At 33.9% G+C, this 27298-nt stretch overlaps 1 protein-coding gene and 1 pseudogene across 5 annotated transcripts in view; one reads left to right on the top strand and one right to left on the bottom strand.

Moving 5' to 3' along the window:
• Positions 1-27298, bottom strand: part of NEGR1 (neuronal growth regulator 1) — a 1028214-nt gene that overhangs the window by 855234 nt on the left and 145682 nt on the right. The window lies entirely within an intron of this gene.
• LOC102394584 lies at positions 21409-22197 on the top strand (annotated as a pseudogene).

Genomic DNA, 27298 nt, shown 5'->3' with positions numbered 1-27298 from the left:
TGTTCACATTAAACATCATTTAGAAGGAAAGTAAAGTCATCAACTCTGAGTTAAAAATGTATCTATCTATCCATCAAATCTCTGAAAAGTAACTATGATCTGTAAAGCAGCAAATGAATTAGTCATGGCAGTTTAAAAGAATTGCTTTGCTAAGCACAGATTCCTTTGAATTGTGAGTAATAACATCCAATTTACAATCCCAGATTTAACAATTTGGAATTCCTTAAAGATATATGCAACCTAAGTGATTTAGCTAATCATTAGCACATTTTTGTACACAGAAAATAATCGATAAATATTTATTGAATAAAAATAGCCCCAAGTAGTTTTAATAACAGTTAATTTAATCCTTGCCTCATGAAAATAAAATATCCCAACATCATGCTACCCTAGCATCACACATACACACACACAACACACACATACAAACATATACAAAGAGATTTAGCAAAGAAATGCATTAACAATAGTTATTTTAATTAGCTTGCTTTAAGTGGAGTATTTACATGGACTTTCAAATAACAGCTTAATACTTAAAAAACATTTAAATCATATAAATTGATAGAGATTAACTTTTAAATTCTGAAATGACTAGGTTTTGAAAATGTTTATTTTTGCTATTTATTTCCACTTATTTCTTTAGGAACAATCAGCTAGAACAAAAATATCCTACTATATCCACAATCATAGGAGAGATTAATAAAGCTTTTCCACTGATCCTAAAAATAAATATTTAAATTGAAATGTTTTAACAGAATAGTTCATTCATTGCCATAGGTATCTGTATACATATACACATATACATATATTAGTACCATATACCTCTAAGAACCTAGACAGCATATTAAAAAGCATAGACATTACTTTGCCAATAAAGGTCTGTCTAGTCAAAGCTATCATTTTTCCAGTAGTCATGTATGGATGTGAGAGTTGGCTATAAAGAAAGCTGAGCACCGAAGAATTGATGCTTTTGAACTGTGGTGTTGGAGAAGACTCTTGAGAGTCTCTTGCAAGGAGATCCAACCAGTCCATCCTAAAGGAAATCAGTCCTGAATATTCATTGGAAGGACTGAGATGCTGAAGCTTAAACTCCAATAATTTGGCCACCTGATACAAAGAACTGACTCATTGGAAAAGACCCTGATGCTGGGAAAGATTGAAGGCAGGAGAAGGGGATGACAGAGGATGAGATGGTTGGATGGCATCACTGATTGGATGGACATGAGTTTGAGCAAGCTCTAGGAATTGGTGATGGACAGGGAAGCCTGGCATGCTGCACTCCATGGGATTGCAAAGAGTTGGACACGACTGAGCAACTGAACTGAACCTCTAAGAATGCATTTTACCTGAGATTATTATTGATGCTTCGAAAACTCAAGTAAATGCTTATGTAGTTTTCTGCATCCTTTGACTCAAAACACAGGTGATAGTGTTTTAAACCATGCTGAATTTAATTTATTTCTTTCATCTTAACTTTATATCTACTTGGTGAGTTTTACTAACAAACATTAAAAACTCAGTGGAACAATTCATTCCCATTCTTTTCACAAATCTAAAACAATTTATATATGGTTTTTAACTTATTTCTAATTAGATCAGTTATTTTTACAAGATCTAGAGTTGCTTATCTCTGGCTACTTTTTGTCCTCAATGATCTCCAAATGGAAGGGTTTATTTAGTGTTTATTTTTTCATTTTATTATTCATATTAGCAGTGTGAACATATAGTATTAACATATACAAGATGTTAGCAAGACTGACACCAGTTTATGTGCTTTAATCTGCCAGCATTCTAGGCACAAAGAAAACATCTACAAAGACCTGTCTAATATTCTCTGGAAGGAAAAAAGAAAAAGAACTACCACAGTGTCTGGACGGTACCATCTCTGCAGCATGTCAGGAATTTGGGACAGCTTGTCCACTTGCACATGCAATGTTCCTTATAGTGCTAATATCTCAGGAATTTTCCTCTGTTCCTTAATCCCTCAAAGCCAGAAATATTCTCCCTCCCTAATGAAAAAGAAATATCTGTTTTTGGTTTGTGGGCAGACTGTTTCAGGGACTGGACACCTGCTAGTTTAACATTCTTTTATAGGCCAGACTGTAAGCAGAGGGATGTTCAATTGCCTCAAGGTATTTTTGATTCTCAAGTGCCACCTGCTTCATAAACTGCAGCCAAGTGTTATCTAAGAGAAGAGGCATAAAGTGTGGCAAAAAAATCCTGTGACTATAGTGGGATATCTAAACACTGAGATATTCATTCTAGAAATTCACCTGCATGGCCTTGCTAGTGGTGGAAGGAAAGCAAGCCATGTAACATGGCTGAGTATTTTCTTTAAGCAGTAAACCATATTTCCCCCCCTAATTTTCAAACCAGATACAATTTTGGAGGGCCCAGACTTATTGATCTCTGTGCCCTCAGACTTGTTTCCCTATAGCTCTAAGCTTAGTGGCTTATGCTGAAGAGCATAAAAAAATTCATTAAGGAGAATATAGCAGAGTATTATAAATCCACTTTGTAAGGTTGAGCTGTAAAACTCTGATCTTGAAATCACTCTATTTCTGGACAAATCCTGACTCAGCCATTTACAAACTGGAATGGATTCAGTTGGCTTCTTTTGTCTTTCTTTTAATCTCCTTTTTGTACCATTCTGCATGACAATGGACATAGAGTTCAGAATACTTTCCATACTTCCCTGTAACTGAAATGCCAACAGGGACTTAGGTTCTGTCACTCAGAATTAGAAAGTGGAAAGAGAGGCGGCGGGTCATACTGGGTTCATTTTAGTAGTAACGATCTAGGAGAAAGGCAATGCCAAAGAAAGCTCAAAGTACTGCACAATTGCACTCATCTCACACGCTAGTAAAGTAATGCTCAAAATTCTCCAAGCCAGGCTTCAGCAATATATGAACCATGAACTTCCAGATGTTCAAGCTGATTTTAGAAAAGGCAGAGGAACCAGAGATCAAATTGCCAACATCCGATGGATTATCGAAAAAGCAAGAGAGTTTCAGAAAAACATCTATTTCTGTTTTATTGACTAGGCCAAAGCCTTTGACTGTGTGGATCACAATAAACTGTGGAAAATTCTGAAGGAGATGGGACTACCAGACCACCTGACCTGCCTCTTGAGAAACCTATATGCAGGTCAGGAAGCAGCAGTTAGAACTGGACATGGAACAACAGACTGGTTCCAAATAGGAAAAGGAGTACGTCAAGGCTGTATATTGTCACCATGCTTATTTAACTTACAAGCAGAGTACATCATGAGAAATGCTGGGCTGGAAGAAGCACCAGCTGGAATCAAGATCGCTGGGAGAAATATCAATAACCTCAGATATGCAGATGACACCACCCTTATGGCAGAAAGTGAAGAACTAAAGAGCCTCTTGATGAAAGTGAAAGAGGAGAGTGAAAAAGTTGGCTTAATGCTCAACATTCAGAAAACTAAGATCATGGCATCCGGTCCCATCACTTCATGGCAAATAGATGGGGAAATGGTGGAAACAGTGGGTGACTTTATTTTTCTGGGCTCCAAAATCACTGCAGATGGTGATTGCAGCCATGAAATTAAAAGACGCTTACTTCTTGGAAGGAAAGGTATGACCAACTTAGATGGCATATTAAAAAGCAGAGACATCACTTTGTCAACAAAGGTTCATTTAGTCAAGGCTATGGTTTTTCCAGTAGTCATGTATGGATGTGAGAGTTGGACTATAAAGAAAGCTGAGTGCTGAAGAATTGATGCTTTTGAACTGTGGTTTTGGAGAAGACTCTTGAGAGTCCCTTGGACTGGACAAAGACCCAACCAGTCCATCCTAAAGGAGATCAGCCCTGGGTGTTCACTGGAAGGACTGATGTTGAAGCTAAAACTCCAATAATTTGTCTGCTTGATACAAAGAGCTGATTCATTTGAAAAGACCCTGATACTGAGAAAGACTGAAGGCAGCAGGAGAAGGGGATGACAGAGGATGAGATGGTTGGATGGCATTACCAACTCAATGGACATCACTTTGGGTAGACTTCAGTTGGATGATGGACAGGGAGGCCTGGCATGCTGCAGTTCATGGGGTCACAAAGAGTTGGACATGACTGAGTAACTGAACTGAACTGAACTAAGCAGGTATTTTTTGGCTTACATGACAATTCTGGTAGTGGTCAGAGTTGTGTGCTCCCGGAGTTCCCTACTTCCTAATTGTGACAAAGCAGCAGTTCTGCAATGTTCTCTAGGGATCATCACTGGAAGCCTAATCTAGAGCCTGATTCTCCAGCCTTTCTGACAATTTTAAGCATCCAATTTCCTAAATTAGATCTTTTTTTGTTTAAAATGACTATAGGAGTTTCTCTTAGCTAAACTCTGATAGAAATATATATATATATATGTATATTGTTATTATATACACATAAATCATAATGTGCATAAATTAATTACATGTATATACAATATACAGGTAATATAAACGGTAAAGAATCTGCCTGCATTGTGGGAGATTCGGGTTCGATCTGTGTTGGGAACATCCCCTGGAGAAGGGAATGGCTACTCACTCCAGTATTCTTGCTTGGAGAATCCCAAGGAAAGAGAAGCCTGGTGGGTGAGAGTTCATGGGGCTGCAAAGAGCAGGATACGACTGAGCAACTAACACTTCACTTCAACTTCACTTCATTATATATACATACATTACATACACACACACACACACACATGTATTCATATTTTGGGAGCTATTTGTAAGGAAATTCTAAATAAGCATAGTTATGATGATTAGACATTTTATTTCTTAAGCAACTTTCATAAAATTCTGGCCTGCCTATTATATGTATATATAAAGAATCTTAAATTTTCTGAATCTTACTGAAATTGTTTAGTTCCTAGATTATATCCTAAGATCTTTAAATTTATCATTATAGCTAATCTATTTAGATTGTTAACCAGCCTTAAAAAATAATGGTTTATTTTATTTTCATCTAATGATATTGTCCATCATGTTTAATATTTAAAATATGATACTGACATTTCTTACATGAAAACTGTGTTGGGTATTAAGCTAGATATTGGGAGTTTGAAAATATTTGATCCTCAGTTGGAAAATAAACGTAAATTCATAAATTAAAGAACTATAATTAGCAAGTTGATTAGGATTTATTTCATTCTAGAATATGATATGTTACATAAGCTAAGAGGCTAAGAGTATACAATAAATTACAGAGTGATATGGTAAATGCAATTATAAATGTTTGAACAAACTGTCCTAGGAGCAGATGAGGAGGTTTGTTTTTTTCCCCAAAAAAATGGGTTGTGGAGGACATTATCAAAATGAGTAAAAAATGGGTCTCGAAGGATGAATAGCAGTTTAGCACATGAAGAAAGAAGCCATGAGTATAAATGTCAATTTAAATAAGGAGAATGACATTACACACTGTATCTTCATAGTGCAGTGAAGGCAAAACAAATGGAAACAGGTAAACGTCAAGTAAATTTAATGCTCTCCGTAAGCCCTCGGTTTCCTGAAATAAAAATATAATAATCATTTTCTTTTGTTTGGTAAGAATAAAACTGGTCTCATTTTGTTAAATAGGAGAAAGATGACAAAAGCTTATTAGTAAAGGTATTTAGATTTAAAATTATAGTATCTTTTGAGATTGTCTTTTAAGAAATGGTGAAGTCACACATCTACCCCCAAAATGTAATATATATGGAAAGATTAATGACTTGATTACCCCACTATTTTAAAAAAGCAGGGCATAGTGGTTATGAGGATAAAACAGCAGTCTAAACTAGAGGAAAACCACGTTACTTGTTGTGATACAAAATCTGATCAGGTTATCATATTGGGATAAATTATATGGCAAAAGATAGGTAGTATTTGTATTGTGGTGAATATCAACGTATCTTAGTGCTTTTCCAGTGAGGGATTATTTTATCCTCCCTACCATCTCAACCCCTCAAAAAGGACATTTAGCAATGTCTGGATATAGTCTGGATTGTCACAACAAGGAATTGGTCTTGGTATGTAATGGGTAGAGGACTTGAATCCTGCTGAGTATCCTACAATGCCCAGGACGATACTCTACAACAAAATTGGCATTTTGGATAACTAGCTCAAAATGTCAATAGGGCCAAATTTGAGAAACACTGGAATATCTTTGAATAGGGCTTTTCCTAGTGAATTTGCAGACCATTGTCTCACTTGGTCATCATCTAAAATGGCTGTATAAGCTGGAGGATGATAGCTTCACTTATTTGGGTCTCATGGTGAGTTTAAAATAACCACATACAAATGAATAAATAAGAAGAATGACTTAAATGAATATTAAATCTCAAGCTATAACCTGAAAAAATGAGAAATTTTGGGGATATATGCAGGGCTTCCCTGGTGGCTCAGAGGTTAAAGAGTCTGCCTCCAATGTGGGCAACCCAGGTTCAGTCCCTGGGTTGGGAAGATCCCCTGGAGAAGGCAATGGCAACCCACTCCAGTACTCTTGCCTGGAGAATCCCATGGACGGAGGTGCCTGGTAGGCTACAGTCCACCACAACTGAGCGGCTTCACTTTCACTTTTCACTTTCAGGCCTTCTCACAGCTAGCCTACTGTCAGAGTAGTGCAGATGACAAACACATGGAGTCTAAGTTGGCTACTCTTTTGAAAACATGAAACTTTGAAAATATTGAGACTGTTATATATTTGAAAGCTGCTAATAGAGAAAATCTTAAAAGTTCTCACTGCAACAATAAATAATTATAACTGTGAGCTGATGGATGTTAACTAAACTTATTGTGGCAAGCATTTTGTAATATATACATGTATATATTGAATTATTTTTTTTGTATTTTTATTTATTGTTTTTTTTAATTCTATTTTATTTTTAAACTTTATATAATTGTATTAGTTTTGTCAAATATCAAAATGAATCCGCCACAGGTATACATGTGTTCCCATACACCTTAAACTAATACATTGTCGTGTATCAAGTATTTCTCAATAAAGCTATCAGCAAAAACAAAAATCAAAAAGCTAGAGCTGACATATTTAATGGTGAAATATTGAATACTCTCCGTCTGAGGTGCCAGTACAAAGCTGTGGAAGAAGAGCTATGATTTATTTTCAACAAATGAGGCTCGAACTTTTGTATTATCTATATGGGAGGAAGAAATTGACAAACTTTACTCCTAACTTACACCATACATAAAAATTAATGAAAGATGATTCATGAATATGAGTGCAAAATTAAAATAATCAAGCACCTAGAATACATCATGGGAGAATATTTTCATGAACATAAAGTAAGCAAAGGTTTCCTAAACAGGGTACAAAATAAAAAACTGTAACAAAATAAAAACATAATTGGACTTCATTGAAATTAAGAACTTTAGTTAATTAAAATTATCAGTATGAGACTGAAAAGACAAGTCACACACTAGGATAACATTTTCATTATCTATCTACCTGCCAAAGGGGTTATATCTAGGATGTATAAAGAATTAGCACAAATCAAGTAAGACCAAAAATAAATAACAAATAGTCAAAAGGGCTTGAACAAATAGCATACCAAAGAAACTGACCAAATGGCCAATAAGCATTGAAAAGATAGTCAACACAATTATTCATCAGGGAAATGCCACTTAAAATCACAATACACTATATAATACATTTACCAGAAAGTCTAAAATTTTAAAAACTGAAAATACCAAGCATTGGGAAAGATAACTGGTGGAATAACTGGAACTCTCCTGTGATTATTGGTAGAAGGGTAACTTTTGAAAACTATTAAAATTTTAGCTATTACAGCTAACCATATACCTACTCTATGATTCAGCAATTGTACTTCAAGTATATGGCCAAGAAAGATGAGTATATATGTCCAACAAAGCACAAGAACAAGAATATCCATACCAACTTTATTCATTATAGAAGAAAGCTAGAAACAACTCAAATGGTCATCATCAAGAGAATGTCATATACTCTGTTGCGTATCCCTATAGTGGAAAAGAAACCAGCAATTTAAAAGCAATGAACTTCTGATACACAACAACATGAGTGAATCCCACAGATATTTTGTTCCAAATAAAATGAATTGATGTTAACAGAAGTCAGAAGAGTGATTACCCATGGTGGGTGGCTAAAGCAGCAGGAAAGAACTTTCTAATGTAATAGAAATGTTTTATATCTTTATCAAGATGATGGTTATTCAGAGGAATCATATGTAAAAAGTAACTGAGCTGTACACTTCATATTTGTACACTTTCTTATTATATCTATTTTAGACATAATTTTAAAATGCTAAACCTTAAAAAAGAAAATACCATGCATAAATATTGTAAAATGAGTATTTGAAAAAGAAGGTTAAACATGTTTTTTTCACATCCAAAAGTATTTTGACAGCACTGCAAAAAGGAGAAGGTCCATCTGCAAAATATATTTAATAAATAGAAAGAGTGATTTACTGATGAAGTTGAATCTTTTAGGAAAAATGTATAAGCAATTCAACAATATAATTGAAAAGATAGGAATCTGTAATGGTACCATGTATCCTGTAAATAAACTTAGCAATTAAGGACGAAATTAGCCACCCAGTACAAATATCCGTTTAATGTTTTATATATATGTGCATAAGTTAACACTTCTTAAGATGCTCATTTAACAAATGCTATTTTTTAAAGATGAAATTAAGGTCTGTTAGAAATTCATTCCATTTTTCCTTACCCTTTGCAATTTGCAGTGAACCATGCATCATTCTGAAGCTGCACAATTTTAAATAGTTTTGTAGTTCACTTTAACACACAATGTTGTCATATAAAATTTTGCTTTAAAAAATGATCAGTAATGAAGGTAACTACACTTGATGAAACATAAATCACTGGGGAAGAATGGAACAAATTCTTGCATATTTATATATACCATGATTATACTTAAACTTTAAATTTTGGGGTGTTCAATGAAGTAATTTTTCTTTCATATTGCACTTAGTCATTTTCTTACATTTCTGTCATGTACTTTTAATGTAAACAACTTTCATTATAAACTGCTACAATTTATAATGCTAATTCTTTGTCCCATTTAAAACTGCATAAATTTAGGCTTGTTAATATATCCAAAATTCTACTATTGTGATACATCTTTTACATTGACATTTGAAACACATACACACACACACACACACTCATCCACAAAACACCCACACTGACACCCACACATATCAAAAAGCAAAGGTCAACTTTATCAAATATCAAAATTTTATCTACTGTTTTTAAAAACTGCTGAAAATTTTCAAAAATTGCATGGAACTCTTAAGAAGTGACAGTCTAGATTAGGATTATGAAGTAGGCAAAAATGTAAGGGTACAGAAAACAAAATATGTTGGCAGGTGAAGTAGGAGGACTTTATTTATTCTCACTCTTTTTTTTTCCAGAAAAATGATTATTATCCAGATAGTTCTTCAAAATCCACTAAAATAAATAAATAGGAATAACAAGAGTTTATTAATTGACGTATGATCATTAAACAAAACCATTACTAAAAATATCATTACTATACTATACTAATAATAAACAATTTATAACTACTATAACTTTTTGTGGGGCAATGCAGAGGAATTTTCACTTTCACTCTTCACTTTCATGCATTGGAGAAGGAAATGGCAACGCACTCCAGTATTCTTGCCTAGAGAATCCCAGGGATGGGGGAGCCTGGTGGGCTGACGTCTATGGGGTCGCACAGAGTCGGACACGACTGAAGCGACTTAGCAGCAGCAGTAGCAGCAGCAGAGGAATTTTAAGGTTTATATGAAAAATAACTTTCTATTATTTTTATGTAAATATTGTTTACCTAGACAAAACACTGAATACCAATTGTTTCCCAAAAAGGAAGTTAACTTTAAAGCATGAATAATTATTTTCTTTTTTTTTAGTTTTCTTTATTTTTTAGTTTTTAAATTTACAATATTGTATTGGTTTTACTATATATCAAAATGAATCTGCCACAGGTATACATGTGTTCTCCAGGAAGAATTTGTAATTATTATTGATACCACTACAAGAACATATTTCCTATGTTTGTTAAAGAAGACAAAAAAACAAAAACTCCTAAATAAGCTCCTAACTGGTATTGCTACAAATATATCAGAACATGTTGTCTTCATCTATTTCCAGAAAACATTAAAACACAGCCTTCAACAAGCTGTTCTCATTTATCATACAGTGCATTTGTAGTGCTGGCAAATGGGAAATCCCAGAATGGGTGAATAAACAGGAAGCTTCAGCAAGCGTTAACTATCCCACAGATCCCTGTTTGTAAAGAAATGGCCTTTGCGAGAACATGCACAAATGTGCAGTGTCATATTTAGTAGAAAACTTGTGAATTTTTTTCTTAATTCATTTAGTAAACTTATACTTTTTCATATACCTAAACAAACAAAGTCACAAGCTTGTGACTTTGGACATGTTTATGAAGACCATATATATTTATGTATGTGTGTGTGTGTGCGTGTGTCTGCATGCATGCATGCTAAGTCACTTCAGTCATGTTCAACTCTTTGTGACCCTATGGACTGAGGCTGCCAAGCTCCTCTATCCATGGGATTCTCCAGGCAAGAATACTAGAGTGGGTTGCCATGCCCTCCTCTATGAGATCTTCCCAACCCAGGGATCCAACTCGTGTCTCCTGCAGTTCCTGCATTGGATTCTTTATCGCTGAACCGCCAGGGATGGCCATGTGTGTGTGTGTGTGTGTGTGTGTGTGTGTGTGCATTATATATGTATATAAGAATGTGTATGTATGACTATATATTTACATGATTATATATAATTATGTATGCATGCAGATATAAATACTGTATTCTATGCACATATGTACCATACACCTATGATTTAACAGCAGATGTTAGGACTTGTGCACCAAGTTCTTTAATTGCAGAAACTATCAGCATGACATGAATTGGAGAGAAACTATGTTAGATAGGGTGGTCCACTACCACTTAGGGATCGTTAGATTTAAAAATCTTTATGAATATCAGAAAGTATTTACAGTAGCAAATGTCACTACTCCTTAACATGTTGGAATGCAATTCTTCTCTGTAATTCTATAACTACCTTAACACAAAACAGTGAGGTCCAGTAGCAGTTAAACTGTGACTTGTTTAAAATACATTTTAAAAATACAAAATAAAACAACTCTGTATTTCATAATGATGACTAACAGGTTGTAGACATATTCAAAACATGTCAGAATAATGTAAGCTATCCTTTGAGAACATATAACGCTTCCTAGAATGCTCTTTTAAAGCTTTTTTAATGGTTTTACATGATCTGAAGTAAGTCTCATGGCAGCAGTTTATTTGGGAGCACTATTCAATCTTCATGAAAAATTCCTAAACTGATAAGCACCTCTTTAATTATAACCATAGACCCAAATATTGTTTTAATTGCTTCTATCCCTTACGGTCAGTTTCCATGCATTTTCACTACAGTGAGAGAATGTTTTACTTCACAAATCAAATTTGGTCATGTAAGCAAAATAGTCACAAATAAAATCAGTCCAATAGAATTTAACTTTATATTATACAATCCTGACATTATGTTAGCATAACTCCTGTAGGTATATACAACAAGTAGAAAGATAAAATTCCCCTAGAAATATGTAAGCCAACACAGAAATATCTTTTGCTTAATATCACACAGTGTAAAGTGCTTTAAAAATGCTCTAAGATCATAGCAACCATAAATTCTAACTATAGGTGGACATTTATGTGGAGATAAAGGCAAATGCTTTGGGTATAGACGAAGAACTCAGCAGTATCTAATATATTAAATTTCTAAAAGTTTATGAAGGAAAGTAAAATTTAGAAAATACAAAGCTTCTCTCAGCTTTCAAGCAACAGAAAAAGTCCTTCAGAGGGGTGTGATGTAGGTGAAGAAATAGTATCCTTTTTGTATTCTCAGTCTAATAAATTAGTCTTAAATATGAAAAAATCATTACCTAAAAGGAGGAGGTAACATATTGTTTCATGTAATTTATTTTAAAAGATAGAATTCAAAAGATGCTTTGTTACAACAACTAGATTTATGATTGTGAGCATTTGAGTATCTATAAAAGCACAAGGGGAAGATGGATTTATTTGGGATTTCCCACACATGTAAAATTACAGAAGTGAAAGACAACCACTTGCCCAGGGGGGTGATTCAGCCTCAGTTAGTACTGGTACCGCTTCAGCCAATGTAAGAAACAGATGTTCTTTTAAAGTTATGTATAAATCATCTTTTTTGAAACTAGAAATTTATCATTGGTATAGTTTATATAATCTGAGATGTAATGTTTGAGGAATTGGAAAGAGACTAAAAACATAGTTCTCCCTTCAATTGTAGAAGCTGCTGACTTGCAAATCTCTTGCCTTAAGGTTTATTGATGATCAATAGTGAGAAAATAAGAAAATAGAGACTTTCTGAGCCATAACCAATGAGGTTTTTTTGCTCTCCCATAATCTCTGTAGCAGAGAAGGCAATGGCACCCCACTCCAGTACTCTTGCCTGGAAAATCCCGTGGATGGAGGAGCCTGGAAGGCTGCAGTCCATGGGGTCGCTGAGGGTAGGACACGACAGTGACTTCACTTTCACTTTTCACCTTCATGCATTGGAGAAGGATATGGCAACCCACTCCACTGTTCTTGCCTGGAGAATTCCAGGGATGGGGAGCCTGGTGGGCTGCCGTCTATGGGGTCACACACAGTCGGACATGACTGAAGTGACTTAGCAGCATAATCTCTGTAACTCTGTAATTATGTAATCTCCATAATCTCTCTAGTCCACGGGGTCACAAAGAGTTAGACACAACTGAGCAACTGAACTGAACTGATAAAAAATCATTACCTAAAAGGAGGAGGTAAAATATTGTTTCATGTAATTGATTTAAAAGATAGAATTCAAAAAATGCTTTGTTACAACAACTAGGATTTCCTGAGAATTCTTTTTAAAGAAAATTTAGAAAGAAAGAAGTTCAGAACAAAATTTAAGTTTTTAGAATTGGGGTATAAAAAACATACAAACAAAACAAAATAGGAAAACGGCAGGAAAACTTTGAGCAATATGACGATGAATAAAATTACTTGGAAACTCAATAATACATATAAACATTTAAGCAGAAAGTAAAGAGCAAATGGCTCACAGAATTGGGATTAATTTAACTAAAATGATCTTCTTCCCTGGTGGTTTAGACTTTAGGTAAAGAATCTACCTGCAATGCAGGACACCCAGGTTTAATCCTTGTGATAGGAAGATAGCCTGGAGAAGGAAATGGCAACCCACTTCAGTGTTCTTGCCTGGAGAATTCCATGGACACTGGATCCTGGCTGCCTACAGTCCATGGGATCACAAAGAGTCAGACAGGACTGAGTGATTAACACACACTTCTAATAAAAATGAATTTGATTGCCATCATAGGGGCAGGAGGAGAAGGGGACTACAGAGGATGAGATGGTTGGATGGTATCACTGACTCGATGAACTCTGGGAGTTGGTGATGGACAGGGAGGCCTGGCATGCTGCAATTCATGGGGTCGCAGAGTCGGACACGACTGAGTGACTGAACTGAACTGACTGATGGATGTACAACATTATGAGAAACCTAATTCCATTGTTTCTACTCTGCTATATTAATAACTGCCTTTAAGTAAGTTAGTGATAGAAATGATATGTGTTAGCTCACTCGGCCAGAGAAGGCGATGGCACCCCACTCCAGTACTCTTGCCTGGAAAATCCCATGGGCGGAGGAGCCTGGTAGGCTGCAGTCCATGGGGTCAATAAGAGTCGGACACGACTGAGCAACTTCACTTTCACTTTTCATTTTCATGCATTGGAGAAGGCAATGGCAACCCACTCCAGTGTTCTTGCCTGGAGAATCCTGAGGACGGGGCAGCCTGGTGGGCTGCTGTCTTTGGGGTCGCACAGTGTCGGACAGGACTGAGCGACTTAGCAGCAGCAGCAGCAGCAGCAGCTCACTCGACACTGAATATTTTTCATTTGTAGAATTAGGCTGGATTTTACAACAAAATCATTGATAAGTATACGAAGTATGATGTTGAATTAATTCTGAGCTAACATTTCCATTCTAAAGGAGATCAGTCCTGGGTGTTCTTTGGAAGGACTGATGCTACATGTATACCTGTGGTGGATTCATTTTGATATTTGGCAAAACTAATACAATTTTGTAAAGTTTAAAAATAAAATAAAATTAAAAAAAAATAAAGTTGAAACTCCAATACTTTGGCCACCTCACGCGAAGAGTTGACTCATTGGAAAAGACTCTGATGCTGGGAGGGACTGTGGGCAGGAGGAGAAGGGGATGACAGAGGATGAGATGGCTGGATGACATCACCGACTTGATGCACATGAGTTTGGGTGAATTCCGGGAGTTGGTGATGGACAGGGAGGCCTGGCGTGCTGCAATTCATGGGGTTGCAGAGTCAGACATGACTGAGCGACTGAAATGAACTGAACTGAACTGAACATTTTAACTGATAAAAATATTGGTACAAATAATTTCATTTGAAAATACAAAATCACCTGAATGATCAAAAGGGACTATAATTTCCTTATTGTATAACATATAAGTCACATTTTAGAATGAGTACCAATTTTTTACTTAAAAATATACTTTTCAATATCAATAATGATAAAATGATTAAAGTCAGAAGTTACTCTAAATTACTTATTAGTTGATACATTTCACTCAATAACATGCAACCCAGAAACAACCTCAGTAAACAAACTGTTAGGATGAAAGAAGTGACATCTGTATAGAGTCACTATTGCAAAATGTATTACTGTGATGATTTATCTTTCAAATTTCCTATTATATCTACCTAACAAAGCACAAAGAAAGATTATTATGCAAGCTATGTAAAAAGCCTTCCTTCTTTAATGAAAAACTGAATGTCCCAAATGAAACTCTACAGGAGCACATAAGCTGGGGCATATGTATTTTTATTATTGTTCAGCCTCTAAGTCATGTCTGACTCTGTGGCCTCATGGAATACAGCACAACAAGCTTCCCTGTCCTTCACTGTTTCCCAGAGTTGTGCTCAAACTCAGTGCTGGTGATGCCATCCAACCATATCCTTTGCCACCCCCTTCTTCTCCTGCTTTCAATCTTTCCCAGCATCGGGGTCTCTTCCGATGAGTCAGTTCTTTGCATCAGATGGCCAAAGTATTGGAATTGACTTCAGAATCAGTTCTTTCAATAAATACTCAGGATTGATTTCCTTTAGGACTTACTGACTGGTTTGATCTCCTTACCTTCCAAGGGACTCTCAAGAGTCTTCCCCAGCACCACAATTTGAAGGCATCAATTTTTTGGTGCACAGCCTTCTTTATGTTCCGACTTACAATCTGTTCATGACTACTGGAAAAATCATAGCTTTGACGATACAAACCTTTGTAGGCAAAGTGATGTCTCTGCCTTTTAGTATGCTGTCTAGTTTTGTCATAGCTTTTCTTCCAAGAAGCACATGTCTTTTAATTTGTGACTGCTATTACTTTCACTTTTTTAAGATTGAATTTTATTTTATCTTAAAGTTTGTTCACAGCCTCTATAGTAAGAATAACACAATTTTCATAGCACTGTAATTACTATAGGATGCCAAGAGTTGGACTATGATATAGAGGACAATATAAAATGTCCTTTATTTTATATGCAATTAAACATTTAAATTTGGTCCATTAATTACATAGTAGTGGTATATGAACTACATATACCTACTATCTATAAGTTATTCGCAAATAAGATTATTATGAAATTCAGCATTAACATCAAACAGCAGTTTATTTTATGAAAATTGCAAGGAAATATTACTGCTAGTATGGATATAAGTAGAACACAAAAAGAATATTAAATAGATCAAAAATAGTAGCTAATGCTTGGAGGTGGTGGTTTAGTCACTAAGTCATGTCCGACTCTTATGACCGCATTGACTATAGCCCGCCAAGCTTCTCTGTCCATAGGATTTTCCAGGCAAGAATACTGGAGTGGATAGCCATTTCCTTCTCTGACTCAGGAATCGTCCTGACCCAGGAATCAAACCCAGGTCTCCTGCATTGCAGGCAGATTCTTTACTGACTGAGCTATGAGGGAAGCTAATGCTTATTGTATTCAAATTATTTATGAAGTAATGTAATGCAATAATGAGATCTATGTTTCTTTTGAAAGTTTCACATTTCTTACCCCAAATCAAGAAATGTCAACTGCTATAACTGGTGGAAGTGTGTGAAAGCCCTTTAAAATAATTGAAAATGATCAATACTTTTTTTCCCTAGGACAAAAAAATTGAAAAGCAAACAAGTTAAGTGATATGACAATTGTCATACAGCTGGTGACACAGATGAGAGTAGATTGTAGTGTCTAAACTTTTAGTTCAAAATTTTATTACATTTTGGTGTTCCTCATAGACAGCTTTCCCAACACTGAAGTAAATTTGCCTTATGATAGCAAGAATACTGAATCCTAAACAAAAATTGTAGGACTACTAGTGATAGTCTATTAGGCAATGTGATTTCCTCCTGAAAGTCATCACAAAATACATTTGCATGTGTACTTATTAGAGAGAGAGTAAAAGAGGGAGAGGGAGAGAAGAACCTTTTTTGGAGAAAAAAGGTACTGGTGGAGATGAGAGTTTTGTATTGCTCTCTCCATATTATCTATTTCTTGATCTTTACAAATTCTAGGAACAAAATTTTCAAAACCAAATTACAATTTTAAAACTACAGCTACAAAACTCTGAAAAAAAATCATTATTTTTGTCAATTTTTAATATAAAAATATATTATTTTTAAAAAATATCTCTGTTAGCTATACTGAATACATAACTGAATCTTAATGAATATATGTTGTTTTATTAATGTCTGAATAAGTCTTCACTACTAAAATTAACTGCCAGAGAGTCCTGACTGTGTTTTTAGCTTCTGTCACTTTCTGAGATACATAAATTTAACATTATAGGGTGAAAGTCCACATGCTTAGAGGCAGCATCATGTAATGGCACAAACCTAGAGCCAGAGACCAGGCTCTGCTTCTATAATACGTTATTAATGACTTCTAGGGAGTTGGGCTAGTTTTTTACTTTGCCTGAGCCTGTTATTTCTTCTGTAAAACAACTGTAGTGTCAAGAACTGTCAAAGGTCAGAGATTTTATCCTACTTGAAAGTTAATATGTCAGCATTCCATACTTAAGACTGACAGTAGACTCTTGGATCAGAGACAAGAACTTTATTACTCAATACAAGCTTCAGATTCTCATCAATTCCCTTCCATCCCAAGAACCAAGGTGGTGATGCTGAATGACTTAGATGGATACTATAAAGTAGGCTTATGTCACAGTGGAGGATTTCTGAATTCAGAAAAAAAACAATTCTATAAGAGGGTTTCAGCAAGCCTCTTCAACACTTTGTCCAGAGGGAGATCTTATTTTGATTAAAGTAAACTCAAAACAATCCATTTTTTGCCATGGAGGAAGATAACATCTCTTTCTTCTAAGTCTGTTTGCTTCAGAAACATCCTTGAAAAGATAGTTAAGGGCAAAAGTTGTCACACAATGTATAAATACACCATGGAAAATTGCCTTCCAACAGGTAATAACACCATCCCTGTGAGCCAGTCTATATGAATACTAGCACTCACAAATGTAAAAATTGAAATTTATTATATGTTATTAGTTATTACCACTAGAAATTTTCTAAAAATATTTAGCTTTTGTATAATGAAATGTTGAAGATTCAAAACTTATTAAGTTGGCATTATAGTCTAATTTGTTAAGTAACTCCCAATAAGGCTTGCCACTTTACACATATGCATTTTATATGTAAAATAAACAAATTAACAAAGAAGCAGCCAACAGTCTTTAGTGCCCTCAAGTCTTTGATAAAACATCCTTGGAAAGACACACAGTTCATCACAATCAGAGAATATTTAACTCACAATTTTTCTCTTTCTAAAACTAAAGGGAAGTAAATGCAAACATATATTTACAATCCTATACCATTCCTTCCAAAATCTAAACAAGAAAGTGGAAGTAAACAACATTATTTCTAACTGGTTAAAGGAAAACAAAACACAAAACAAAATCACTGATAAACATTAATTAGAAAAGTATTTTAGGAAGAAAGTAAATGGTATGAGAACATATATTCAAAAGAATATTAATAACTTCATTTAAAGGTACTGACCTTTCACAGGCTTACCCTCTGAGCCACCAGGGAAGCCCAGAGAATCTTAAAGAAGTACGTAATCTAAACTTTAAATTATCTGGATAAAAATCTTATCTCCCTTTGATGATCACATTAACTAAAGCATGAAATATTTCTCATTAGCTATAGGATATCGGTCGTTAAAAGCTCAAAGAGTGTAGAAACATAAGCTAAGGTTGCATTACACAATATAATCACATTGGATCAAGATAAAGCATTACATTAAGGGTTTGCAATTGTGTTAAATCACTTTAAGACTAACACATATTCACAAGAACAGGTGCAGAACATTTGGGCAATCAAGACAAAAAATATTAAAGTACGCCAATAAATCATGAAATCTGTATATCTGAAAAATAAATCACTGCCCCATGTGTGAAGGATAATAAACAGAGGTGCCACAGCATAAACATAACTCACAGTAATAATTTGAAATTGAAATAATAATAGAAAATATTCATAAATTGCATAAAATGATTTTTATACTATAAATAATTATGGAAGCCATTTAAAAGTGACCATTCACGCTAAATGAAATCATTTCAGAAATTCTATATATTTTTAAGTAAAGTCATTTTACAAAATGCAACAAATATTTTCTATTAAATTGCTCTGGTTTAAGAATGCTTAATCCTTTTAAATGATATTGTTAAATTTCTTGAATAAGGTTAAAATTTCTGAAGCCATATTTATATTGTTTGATACATATTTAGTCACGAGAAAAATGCCTTTTTCTATATTTAGTCATGCTAACAGCAGTACATCTTAGAGCAAAAAAGAATACATCACATTCAGTCAACATTTAAGTTATTTATTAATAGGTACACAATTTTGTTAATTGCTTTGTATACCAAAATCAGTGAAAGTGAATCACAAACAGTGACTGAGAAAGAAACATACAGCAAAGACTTTTGGCCAAGGAGGAATAATGACAAGTGATATGAAAGTTAAGGGGGAAGAGTTTCCTAAGAGATCAAAGTAATAAAATGCTGCAGCATAGGCAAGCAGGAAGGCATTTGAAGGTCCAATTTATTTCCAGGGTTTGGAGTAGAATCAAATTGCCAGGTCTAAGAGAATGAATGAAAATGAATGGAAATAAATAGTGTTGACTACGCTCTCAGTTAATGGCATATCTATTCCACTTGTAATTGTTCAGAAGAAATAGCTTAGAGTCGTCCTTCATTCCTTTTTTTTTTTTTTTTTGCTCTGATACTTCATATCCCATTTATCAGAAAATACTGCTAACTCTGCCTTCAGAATATATTGAGAATATAACCCCTTTCACTGAGTTGTTAGTACCCGAATGTAGTACACTTTTGAAATGACACTTCTTTAATTAATATGATATCACTATTCATGAACTTTACTATTAACACAGGGCAGCTTATAACTCCAGTGAGTGAAAAGAGAAATCACCAAATCTCAGCTGATTTTATAGCAATCAAGAACAAAAATAACATATTCTAAAAGACAGTTGCCACCTTCTATTTAAGGCACTTGTGCTGTAAAATTAAAAGACGATTATTTTAAAATTTGAAACAGAATCTAAAGTGTATAGTGCAAGGGCCAGAGGATTACAAAGATCTATTAGTGAAGTAAAAACTAGCCAATAGTGGAAGGGAGCTAAATTTTTTTCTTTTATTAAACAGTCATGAAAGAGTCTTCAAGTTGTTTTTGAGATTTTATTTATTTGAAAGGGAAAAAATATCTGTTCAGCTAATTTTAAGATTTCTTGAAAAACTACAAGACTTTTTAAAAATAGCTTTAACAATACATACATATCATTCTTTAAAAATTAAAAAATTAGTTTGCCATAACTATATTCATCTACAAATAGAGACTCATAGACAGAGTTATTAATCAATCCATACTTTTAAATTAACTGGCTTGTCACTTTTGCAGATATGCAGGAAAAAATCCATCATAAATTTGATTAGCTTTAAATATATAGCTCCTACAGTCTAAATTACTACTTGGAAGCCAAATCTTTTGATATGAATTAATAAATACAAAATTCTTTTCATATCTGAAAAATGCACCTTTTGATGTTAAATTGTGCATTTCATAGTGAGAATAAAAATGCAATGAGAGAAATGCTTTTTTCCCATAAAAATTTCTTCTTTCACGGAGGTAAGCTAATGAGACCAAACAAAGTAAAAAATTTTTATACTATATAGTAAAATACTATTTTCCAGCTTTTTTGAAATATAATTGTCACATACCATTGTGTAAGTTTAAGGGGTCCTACCTGTTGATTTGATACAGTTATATAAATCAAAATGTGTACAACCACAGAGGTAGTTAACACCACTATCTCTACCACATCTCATATTTACCATTTCTTTTTTGGTGGTGAGAATATTTAAGATGCCAAAAGGTGAAAAAAAAAAAAAAAACAGCAAAAATGGAATAAGGAACAAATAAGACAAAAAAAAAAAAAAAAAGCAAGATCATGGACCTAAATGTAACTATACTGATAATCACACTAAATGGAAAATGTTCTCAACATCCCAGTTGAAAGGCAGAGATTGTCAAACTGGATTAAAAAACCAAGAACCTATTCTATATAGCCAGAAATACACCATAAATATAAAGGGATACATAAGTTAAAATTCAAAGATGGGCTAACATACTGTACACAAGACTAATCAGAAGGAAGTTAGGATGATTATACAAATAACAGAACAACAACAACAAAAAAAAAACCTTACTTCAGAGCAAAGAATATACCAGAGATAAAGAAGGTGTGTTCATAATTATAAGATGCAAATAATTCAAGAGGACAAAACCCTAAATTAATTTCACCTAATAAAAAAGTTTCAAAATATATAAAGTCATGCTCTAAAACTGAAAGAATAAATGGCAAATTCACAGTTAAAGTTAAAGGTTTCTTAAGTATCTATTAATAATAACAGAATAAGAAAAAGCATCATTTATGATATGAAACACTTTAACACCATCAATGAACTTATTGTAATTTTACGTTTATAGAATACTCTACCAGACACAGCACAGTATACATTCTCTTCAAGTGCACGTGAAATATGTATCAAGATAGGCTTTATTCTGGCTCATAAAAAATTGTCTCAATAGATAAAATTCAAGTCTTAGTATGTTCTCTTTCCACAGTGAAATTAAATTGCAATTAAACAAAATAAATACCTTTTGGCTCTCTGAGCGGCACCATGGCGGTCGGCAAGAACAAGCGCCTTAATAAAGGAGGCAAAAAGGGAGCGAAAAAGAAAGTGGTTGACCCATTTTCTAAAAAAGATTGGTATGATGTGAAAGCACCAGCTATGTTCAATATAAGGAATATTGGGAAAACATTGGTCACGAGAACTCAAGGAACCAAAATCGCATCTGACGGCCTCAAAGGTCATGTTTTTGAAGTGAGTCTTGCTGATCTGCAGAATGATGAAGTAGCATTTAGAAAATTCAAGCTAATTACTGAGGATGTTCAGGGCAAAAACTGCCTAATTTTCATGGTATGGATCTTACCCATGACAAAATGTGCTCCATGGTCAAAAAATGGCAGACCATGATTGAAGCTCAGTTGATGTCAAGACTGCCGATGGTTACTTGCTTCGTCTGTTCTGTGTGGGTTTTACTAAAAAGCGCAACAATCAGATTCGGAAGACCTCTTACGCCCAGCACCAGCAGGTGCACCAGATCCGCAAGAAGATGATGGAAATCATGACCCGAAAGGTGCACATGACTTGAAAGAGGTGGTCAATAAATTGATTCCAGATAGCATTGGAAAAGACATAGAAAAGGCTTGCCAATCTATTTATCCACTCCAGGATGTCTTCGTTAGAAAAGTAAAAATGCTGAAGAAGCCCAAATTTGAATTGGGAAAACTCATGGAGCTACATGGTGAAGGTAGCAGTTCTGGAAAAGCTACTGGGGATGAGACAGGTGCTAAAGTTGAACGAGCTGATGGATACAAGCCACCAGTCCAAGAATCAGTTTAAAATGCAGACTTAATAGTGACAAATAAAAGATCTTATTTGTGGTAAAATAAATAAATAAATAAATAAATAAATAAATTTTCCTGGAAATGTCCCCAAACTGGAACTAGATAAAATACTTCTAGATAACTCATGAGTCAAAAAAAGAAAAATAAGAAATTTGTGGCATGTTGTTGAACAGTATTCAGGGGAATTTTATAGCACTATATGCCTAGATGGGTTTCCTTGGTAGCTCAGCTGGTAAAGAATCCACCTGCAATGCAGAAGACCCCAGTTTCATTCCTGGGTTAAGAAGATCCGCTGGAGAAGGGATAGGCTACCCACTCAAGTATTCTTGGGCTTTCCTGGTAGCTCCAGCTGGTAAAGAATCTGCCTGCAATGTGGGAATTCTGGGTTTGATCCCTGAGTTGGGAAGATTCCCTGGAGAAGGGAAAAGCTACCCATTCCAGGATTTTAGCCTGGAGAATTCCACGGACTGTATAGTCCATGGGGTCCCAAAGAGTTGGAGATGATTGAGTGACTTTCACTTTCACTTTCATAGGCCTACATTGGAAGTGAAACAGGTCTCAATTCAGTAACATCAGCCTTTCTCAAGAAATTTTAGAAGAAGGGAAAGACACAATCTTTTATTGTAAATATACACCAGGAAATTCAGATTATTCTTAATATGAAATAAAACATAACATTAAAGAAAACAGAAATATAAGCTCTAGTCTTTTTCAATTCCTTTTTTCATTGCAATTGAGTTTTGAGGGATTTTTCTAATGCTTATTTCTGATCATAAACATTTGATATTGTTAAACTATTTAACATGTGACCTAAATTCAAATTTTATTTAAATATGTATTGGCAAAAAAGAATACTCAAAATGTAACATCCTAAACACACATGCACAAACAAACATCCATACACACACAGTGTGACATAAGCAATTCCTAAGCCTCCAGATGCACATGCACCACGTCCCTCGCTATAGTACTGAGTTTTAGCCAATGACGTGAACAAATTCTAAGACTTTAGTATGTGATGAAGCACATCAGACAATAAAGCAGCCCTAGCTGATGTGGAGTTCTTTCTTATTACAAAAATATAAAATACTAAATTACATTTTATAAATTGACTTAGAAATATTCATGTTTTTGAAGTTCCAAAAATTAGATATAAATGAGAGAATTATATGATGCCAGAAACAGAATTTAAAGCTAGATTTTTACAACTGAAGTATAGCTGATACACAATATTAATTTCTGGCATACATCATATGATACCAATATTTTTATAGGTTGTACTTAATATATAATTATAAAATAATGCCTATATTTCCTTGTGTTATGCAATATATCCTTGTTCCTTATCTATCTTATACATAGTAGGTTGTATCTCTGAGTCCCACACTCCCACCTTGTGAGACTGGGCATCCTTGCCTCATTCCTGATTTTAGAGGAAAAAACAGAAAAGCGTTTTAACTGTGGCTTTGTCATAAATGGCATTTATTATGTTGAGATATGTTCCCTGTATATTTACTTTTATGAGCTAATTCTTTTAAATCACAAATTGGATGTTGAGTTTTGTCAAATGCTTTTTCTGCATTTATTGAGATAATCATATGATTGATTTAATTTTTTTTTTATTGAAGCACAGTTGATTTACAATGTTGTACTAGTTTCAGATGTACATCAAACTGATTCATGTATACATGCATCATGATACATGTATATCTATGTTTTCAGACTCTTTTCCTTTATGGGTTACTACAAAATATTAAGTACAGTCTCCTGTACTATACAAAAGGGCCTTGTTGGATACCTACTTAAAACATAGTAGTGTCTATATGTTAATCCAAAACTCCTAATGTATCCCTCCCTCTGCTTTCCTCTTTGGTAACCATAAGTTTGTTTTCTATGTCTGTGGGTCTATTTCTGTTTTGTATATAAGTTCATTTATATCTTTTTTTTATTTCACATATAAGCAATATTATATGGAAAATCAAAATATATATAGAGGAACAACAAATGGATTATTAAGTGACTTATAACCAACATTAATGAAATATATAAATACAATATAATTTTCAAGCTGCTTAAGGAAAATATCTATGTCCCTTCAATTCTAGACCCATCTGAACTGCCACTGAAGAGACCCATTTGAACTTCACTGTCAGCGAAGACATTTTCTGATACAACAGAATGTTCTTCATATATTGTTGCTCAATGTACTTGGGTAGAAAAGAAGGAAATATACAAAATTCAGGAGAAGGGTGTAGGGTGAAAATATCAACACTAAGCATAAAAATTAATGATTTTAGTAAATCTCAATATGCACCACAATAATTTACAATGGTGAGTTAAAACTATAGAATTAAGACAATATAGAATAACATCAAAGGTTACATGTGAGGAAAATCAATCTTTAAGCATTCTGAATCCTGGAATGTTTAGGTGGAGGATAAAGCTACAAACTTTAGTGTATTGTCAAATTGAATATATTTGTAAAAATCCAAAGACAACTATTATAAAAGCAGAAATATAAACAATTTAAAAGTGGTATCATGGGGAAAGGAATATGAATTGCAACCATCAGACTGAATGCACAACAACAACAAAATAAAATATATCTAAAAGAAGGAAGCAAGGAAGGAAGGAAAGGAGGGAGGGAGGGAGAAAAGGAGGGAAGAATGAATAAAGAGAAATATCCTGGAAAATATATTCATACAATACTATAAAGCAGATAACACTAATGAACTAGAGCATTATTTTAGACATGAATAAGTCACCAAAATGGCATGTTAGTGGCAAAAAAAGGAAATGATCAAAATATAGATAATGTATGGTAAAATCTCCCTTAGGTAAAGAATCTGCCTGCATGTAGGAACCTCAGTAAATGCAAGTTCAATCCTTGGGTCAGGAAGATCCCCTGGAGAGGGCCATGGCCACCCAGTCCAGTATTCTTGCCTGGAGAATTCCATGGACAGAGGAACCTGGTGGACTATAGTCATGGACTCACAAAGAATTGAACACAACTGAAGTGATTTAGCATGCATGCATGGTACAATTTATGCTTTTTAAAATATATTAAATGGTTATTATTACTATTATATACAGCATAAAAATGTAGGAGGTATACATACATGCCAACTTCACTTTGCTTATGACATAACTTAAGCTTAGGAGAAAAGAAAATTATGGAGTGAAAAATTCTGAGTTTGATTTATAATATTCTATTTTTCATGTTTTTCTTGCTGTAATATGTTATTCTTTTAAAAATAAAAGATACAAAATAAGCAGCTTGAAGTGTCAGCAGTTGTTATATCTATTTGGGAGGTAGAGTGCTATGTTATTCTTTATACTTTTATTTATTCTTCATTTATTTTTAAACATAAATATTTTAATCTGAGGCAGTAGAGTTTAAACATTACAAAAGTTTCAAAAGCATGGAAGAAGTTATAAAACAGGAGTATTTATTTTCTTAGACCATATTTATATTACATATTGTAAATAATTTCAATTAAATTATTTCTTTTCCATCTACCATGCCTCCTTTGACAATAGCCAGGTTTGGGCTAAAATTTTCTCTATCCCATTTTGGATGTTTAGTACTGGTAACTATAGCTGATCTTATACTTTCCTTGTTTTGGAGTCTAGCCAATAGATAAGTTTACCACCTCATTGTTGCTTGCTATTCTCCAGAAGCATCATATTATTAAATTATATCCAATAATCAGGAATTAAATGGTCAAATAATTTTGAAAGAGACCTTTAGTTCTAATAAACTGAACCACAGAGAAAAACTGGTTGTGAAGGGAGAATCTGATTTCTGAATCCATGTCACCCTATCAATTCCCCAGCTTCTATTTCTTCTTTTGTCTGTATTCTGCACTTCAAATGATTTCAGACAATTTCATATTTATAAAAAAATAGAAGAGGAAATAAATAAGGAACACTTTTGAGAAATACTAGAAAATTTTCATTTACTGAAAGTTTTTTCCATATTTTATATAAAATGTATATTATTGCTTAAAAATAACAAACATACTCTTGTTTAAGTGATAGATGTTTGAAGTTAATTTTGCTTTCATGAAATTCACATATAATCTGTAGTAAAGGGAAAGAGTTTAATAGCAATATATTAGAAATAAGTAGAAATTGGGCAAAGACTTAAGTTTGGGGTCAGAATTCTATCTTGATTCCAAAGATACACTTATATTTTTAATAATTTTTAGAGGCAGATTATAATACATGTATATTTGCTTCAGGAAATCTAGTTTTATACCAAGCAACATGAACAATATAAAAACTGCTTTTTCTTAGACAGTTATTTTGAATATAAATTATAAATTGTCTTTCATGTGAACTAAATTGTTAATTTTTTAATGAAATAATGCATTCAATTTGCTGTATGTAATGAAATACATACAAAATAATAACCAATTATTTCTGGGGCATCATCAATTAGATATATTATTGATAAATATTATGATTAGATAAGAAAGGAAATTTTCACCTTGTCATTCTTTCAGTATAATTTTCCAAGAAAGATATATTTAGATTTGAAAGGAAGTTAAAATTTTTAATTTTTTTCAATAGAGATATCTTGAACATCTAACATGTGCCAGATAATTTTCTGTTTTATATGGCTATAAAGATTAAAGATGTAGACACCACAGTTATACTCACCAACATCAAATGAATGCCATGTAATATAATAAGTACTAACACAGAAGTACTCAACATTCAAAAAACTAAGATCATGGCATCCAGTCCCATCACTTCATGGCATATAGATGGGGAAACAAGTATATGGGATCGCAAAGAGTCAGACACAACCGAGCCACTAAACAACAGCAACACAGAAGTATGCACAAACTACTTGGGAGCGTATTAAATTAAGAATATTATGTTAGAAAAGGGGGAAAAGGGGGACATCCCAGGGAAAAAGACTCATGTATATAATTCATATGTAATCCATATGGTCAATTCAAGAAACCACAAAGTAGCTCACTAGTACAGAAAGATAGACCATGAATATCAAAGATACAACTGGAAATATATGGACTAATCCACAGACATGGCTTATTTCTGAAATAAGCAAGTTTCTGTACCTATCATGT

This window comes from Bubalus bubalis, chromosome 6 (assembly GCF_019923935.1).
Source record: "Bubalus bubalis isolate 160015118507 breed Murrah chromosome 6, NDDB_SH_1, whole genome shotgun sequence".
Taxonomy (NCBI): Eukaryota; Metazoa; Chordata; class Mammalia; order Artiodactyla; family Bovidae; genus Bubalus; species Bubalus bubalis.
The sequence above is the reverse complement of the archived record's forward strand: the minus strand, read 5'-3'. Positions and strand labels throughout refer to the sequence as shown.